Raw genomic sequence first — 6,078 nt, 5'->3', positions numbered from 1 at the left:
AGATAGGTTCTACCCTACTAGAACAACCCAACCTTCCTATATAGTTCTACCACAAGCCCAGGGCAATAATTTTGAACTCAAATCTCAATACATCACTATGTTGCCCCACTTTCATGGGCTGACCTTTGAGGAAGCATACCTATTTCTAAGGGAATTTAAAGAGGTATGTGTTCTAATTAAGATCCAGTAGCTTTTTGATGATGCTATTAAGCTTAGGTTTATCACTTTTATATTAAAAGACCAAGCTAAGAAGTGGTTGTATAGGTTACCCACAAATTCCATAACCTCGTGGGAACAGTTCATAGTTGTCTTCCTTAAGAAGTTTTTCCTAACTCATAAGACCAATAAGCTTAGAAGTGATATCCTTCAGTTTAGGCAAAAGCCTAGTGAGTCCTTTTCCAAACTTATGGAGAGATTCAAGGATCTACTGCAAGAATGCCCTCACCATGGCCTAGACTTATGACATTTATGAGGGTATTGATTACCCAACTAAACAAATGATAGAGTCTCTGCGCCCTGAGGGATTCACATCATTTACAGATGAAGGAAAGGCATGAGAATTCTTACTTGACTTAGCTGACAGAACCCGTGAGTGGGAATCAACCCAAGAGAGTGAAAGAACCATAGGAGGGAAAGGATATTTTGTGGATGGGATAAAAGCCGAGGAAGCCCATTTGGATAGCCTAATCAAGAGGATTGAGGCTATTGTTCCTAGAGAGCCATCATCAGTTAATTTGGTTAAGATGTGTGCTTAGTGCCAGTCCCTTGGACATGTCATAAAAGAATGCCCCAATACCTCTGGGGGCACTTCTAATGATAGTATTAATGCCTTATACCAGAATAATCCATATAGTAACACTTACAATCCAGGATGGAGAAATCACCCAAATTTCTCCTGGAATCAGGGCAACCAAGCAGGGCCTTCTAATTTCCATAATCAAGGTCAACCTGGACCCCAGAGGCCTCCCTTTGCACAACAATATTTTCCCAAAATACTTTTCCTAGGCCAAAAGTAGGACCTTAGACTAGTTTTCTTAGGGCCCCTCTCCTATCATCTTATCAGCAACCCCCTGGGTTTACCAACACTGGAGAAGCAAGTAGAATAAGTGACTTGGAAAAAATATGACCCTCCTCATGACAAGCCATCAAAATCTTACGAGAGAACTCACCTAAGTTGTCTCAATTATGCATGAGAGGGAGAAGGGAACTTTTCCCAGTCAATCAGAGCCTAACCCTAGGCATCATCAGTCTCTTAGCTCACAAGCACCAACTAATGCACCAGTGAATGTAGTACAAAGTCAGACCCAATAGGGGCCTTCCAACCAATGTAATGTTTTGTATGCCCTTAGGAGTGGTAGAGAGTACCAACAGAGTGTTCCTAACTCTTTCCCATCCTTTACTCCTGTTAACTTTCCTTCAGTTGAGGACACAAGTGTGCCTCTTGTTCCAGGTTCATCTGATGAGCCTAAAGATTCTTTTGAAATTAAATATGATTTGACTGAGGAAACCAAAAATGATTCTTCTGAGAAAGGGCAAATCTCTAATAGTCCTTATGTTCCTCCTGTCTCATTTCCTAATCGCTTAGTAAATAAAAAAAAGATTACTTCCATGGATAAAATTTTAATGGTCTTCAAAAAGGTAGAAGTGAACATCCCTCTTTTGGATGTCATATCCTAGATCCCCACGTATGGAAAGGTACTGAAAGATTTGTGTACTCACAAACGTATCACTACTGTGCCCAAAAAGGTGTTCTTGATAGGTAACATTAGTTCCATAATTACTCAGCCTATAGCAGCCAAGTATAAGGATCCAGGGAGCCCTACCATAGCTTGTGTCATAGGCAACACCTACATTGAGCATGCCTTACTTGACCTTGGCGCAAGTATGAATCTTTTACCTTATCATGTGTACAAGCAACTAGGTTTGGGAGAATTGAAAACCACTGGAACTACTCTTCAGTTGGCAGATAAGTCTATTAAGATTCCTAAGGGATGGTTGAGGATGTCTTACTAAAGGTGGGGGAATTTATTTTCGCTGTTGATTTCATTGTGTTAGATACCAAGCCCTTCTCAACCAAGGATGAGATCCCAATAATTCTAGGAAGACCATTCTTGGCTACCAGTAATGCATTAATCATTTACCGGAATGGTTTCCTAAGGTTATCTTTTGGCAACCAAACTGTTGAGTTTAACATGTTTAGTATAGGCAAAAAACCACATATGGAAGAAGAGATCAATATGCTTGAGGATTTTCTGGATTTTTCTGATGATTTAATTACCAACTTTGATATTGATTTTGATTCAAAATTCCAAGTGTATGGATGAGTTGGATGATGATAGTGAAAATTTATTTTCTGAAGTCTTGAGTCTTCACACACCTGTGGAGCCCTTAGGACCCCTTTCGAATTCCATTCCCAAACCTTTCATAGTTGAGCCCCCTAAGCTAGATCTTAAGGAGTTGCCATCCAATTTGAGGTATGCTTTCCTAGGACCTGACTAGACTCTCCCTGTAATAATTTCTTCAAATTTGACTTCTAGCCAGGAAGAGGAGTTACTTAAAGTGTTAAAAGCCCTAGGTTGGACCATGGCTGATATTAAGGGTATAAGCCCTTCTATTGTGCAACATCATAGACATCTTATGGAGGATTCCAAACCTTCCACGGAACCCCAAAGAAGAGAAAATCCAGTGATGATGGAAGCCATTAAGAAAGAGATCCTAAAGTGCTTGGATCATGAAATAATTTATCCTATTTCTGACAACCAATGGGTAAGCGTAGTTCATGTAGTGCCTAAGAAGTCTGGGGTGACTGTAGTTCCCAATGCCAACAATGAACTAATTCCAACCTGTGTCCAATAAGGGTGGAGTGTGTATAGACTATAGGAAACTTAATGTGGCCACCTGGAAGGACTGAAAGGACCACTTCCCATTACCATTCATTGACCAGATGTTAGAGAGGTTAGCTGGACATGAATACTATTGTTTTCTTAACGGATATTCTGGCTATAACCAGATCCCAATTGCTTTAGAGGACCAACATAAGACCACTTTTACATGCCCATATGGAACTTTTCTTACAGGCATATGCCCTTTGGGCTTTACAATGCCCCTACTACGTTCTAATGATGCATGATGAGCATTTGACATGGTCAAAAAATTCTTAGAATTATTTATGGGTGACTTTTCAATTCATGGGAATTCCTATTTTAATGTCTTCATCATCTTTCTCTAGTTTTAAAAATGTGCATATCTAAGAATTTAGTTTTAAATTGGGAGAAATGCCATTTTATGGTTAAATCTGGTATTGTTTTAGGCCATGTAATATCCAAGGACGGAATTAAAGTAGATAGTGCCAAAGTGGATTTAATTGATAATTTACCTCCTCCTCAATCTGTTAAGGACGTCTTGTCTTTTCTAGGGCATGCGGGTTTCTACAGAAGGTTTATTAAGAACTTTAGTCAGTTAGCCTGACCACTCACTTCATTACTTGCCAACGATCAAAACTTTTGAGTTTTCTAAATAGTGCCTAGAATCCTTCAAGCAACTTAAAAAGGATTTGATCAATGCACCCATTGTTCAACCACTTGTTTGGACTGGACCTTTTGAACTGATGTGTGATGCTTCGGATTTTACCATAGGAGCAGTTTTGGGTCAAAGGATTAATAAGTTACCCACTGTCATTTACTATGCTAGTAGGACCTTAAATGATGCACAACTCAATTATACAACCACTAAAAAGAAATTTTAGCTGTTGTGTTTGCATTAGAAAGTTTCGATCTTACTTAGTTAATTAACATGTGATGGTGTATACTGATCATTCTACTCTTAGATACCTAGTTCAGAAGAAGGATGCCAAAGCCCATCTCAATAGGTGGGTTTTACTTTTGCAAGAGTTTGATTTAGAAATTAGGGATAAGAAAGGAGTTGAAAACCTAGTTGCAGACCATTTATCCCGGCTTCTCAATTCTTTAACTATTGATTCTCCAGTCAACGAGAACTTTCCAGATGAATAGTTATTTGCAGTGTCCAGTGAACCATGGTTTGCTGACATTGTCAACTTCTTAGTTTTAGGTGTGACTCTGGATCACAGGTCCACCTAAGATAAGTATAGGTTTCATTCCTAAGTTAATTACTTTTTCTGGGATGATCCTTATTTATTTAAGATATGTCTAGATTAGATTATCCAATGATGTGTTCCTGATCATAAGTAGCATTCCATTCTCTCTTTTTTCCATGATCATGCATTTGGTGGACACTTTAGACCTAAAAAGACTGCTGCAAAGGTTCTCCAACACAGATTTTATTGGCCCACTCTTTTTAGAGATGCCTTTAATTTTTGCGAGGCTTATCCCGCCTGCCAGTCGTTTGGCCGTATCAATAAGAGGAACATGATGCCACTCAACTCTATTTTGGTAGTTGAGATCTTTGATGTATGGGGCATCAATTTCATGGGACCATTCCCTAATTCTTTTGGGAATTTGTACATACTTTTGGTCGTTGATTATGTTTCTAAATGGATAGAGGTCATACTTTGTAAATCTAATGACCACAAACTGGTGGTCCAGTTTCTCAAAGAGAACATTTTTTCCCACTTTGGTGCACCACATGCAATAATTAGTGATAAGGGTACTCATTTTTGTAATCGGTCTTTTGAGGCCTTAATGAAAAAGTGTGGGATCACCCATAAGTTATCTATCCCTTATCACCCCCAAACTAGTGGCCAAGTGGAGGTGTCTACTAGGTAAATCAAACAAATTTTAGAGAAAACTATTAATCCCAACAGTAAGGATTGGTCCCTTAGGCTCATTAATGCCTTGTGGGCCCATCAGATTGCATTCAAGACCGACCTTGGTCAGTCACCCTACCGTTTGGTGTATGGGAAAGCTTGTCACTTACCAGTTGAGTTGGAGCATAAGGCCTTTTGGGCCATCAAAAAGCTCAACTTTGATTTTTCTGATGTGGGAATTCATCGTAGGCTCCAACTATCTGAGTTGGAGGAACTTAGGAATGATGCCTATGAAAGTTCTAGGATTTACAAGAAAAAGACCAAAGCTTTTCATAATAAGCACATTCTGCACAAATCTTTTGCAATTGGTGATAAGGTCTTATTGTACAACTCTCGATTGCATCTTTTCCCTGGTAAGCTTAGATCTCGATGGAATGGCCCATTTATTGTCCATAATGTATATCCCCATGGGGTTGTGGAGATTCTGAATCCAGGAACAGGGGTAATTTCGAAGGTTAATGGTTAACGTTTGAAATCGTTCCTTGAGTTTCCTATTACTGGTAGTGAAGAGGTCATGGATCTCCATAAACCTCTTTACACTGATGACTAACTTTTAATCAGGTATAACCCCCTTGCATTGTCTTCGCTTTTAATTCTTTACATGCATTGAGGACATTGCATGACTTAAGTGTGTGGGAGGGAAACCATTTTTTGTTTTTTCCACTTTGTTTTGTTTGTTTTTCTTCTTATTTTTGAGCTTGCTAAGGATGAAGTCCTACTTTGGCTTTTGGCTAATGATCATACCATTCGGTTGCTTGATGCATGAAAATAAAAGTTTTGATTAAGGTACCCATTTTGAACATATAAAAACCCTGTTGAGAAGAAAGAATCAAGGCTGTGTCTTGAGATGGGACATTCTTTTGAAAAATAAGAGACCCCTGTTTTTTGGTGTTGGATCATATGTAAATCTGTGGGTTCCTTATACTTTTGATTTGGAGTGGAGACTTTCTTTTTAATCTTGCATGAGTTGACAAATACATAATTTTAAATGAAGTGTGAAATGTGGTATAAAGAAGAATAAGAGTTGATTCCCTTGGAACTAAATAGGGCATTGTGCCTCAAGAAGCATGGTGTCTTGATTGAAATTCATAGGGAGGAAACTTCTGAACGAGCTCTAGCATCACTATCTTTGTGGGCATATGCAAAAAGTGAAGCTACATAATAACTTGGGTGTCTGGTGTTTGCTCCACCATGTCAGTCAGGCCAAAAGTAGTGGAGTAAAATAGAGTTTATTAAGCGAAAAAAGGAGCAAAAAATGTGCAAATGTCATTAATGCTTGGTAACATGTTTGGTGA

The 6,078-nt window shown here is 38.8% G+C and overlaps 1 non-coding gene across 1 annotated transcript; it reads right to left on the bottom strand.

Moving 5' to 3' along the window:
• Positions 1-346: 346 nt before the first annotated feature.
• On the bottom strand, positions 347-453 carry LOC122086609. The gene has a single exon (XR_006142491.1). It is a non-coding gene; the product is annotated as a small nucleolar RNA R71 (small nucleolar RNA).
• Positions 454-6,078: the final 5,625 nt, after the last annotated feature.

The sequence above is a fragment of the Macadamia integrifolia genome, chromosome 1 (assembly GCF_013358625.1).
Source record: "Macadamia integrifolia cultivar HAES 741 chromosome 1, SCU_Mint_v3, whole genome shotgun sequence".
In the NCBI taxonomy this organism is placed as follows: domain Eukaryota; kingdom Viridiplantae; phylum Streptophyta; class Magnoliopsida; order Proteales; family Proteaceae; genus Macadamia; species Macadamia integrifolia.
This window is presented reverse-complemented; position numbering and strand designations above follow the sequence as displayed.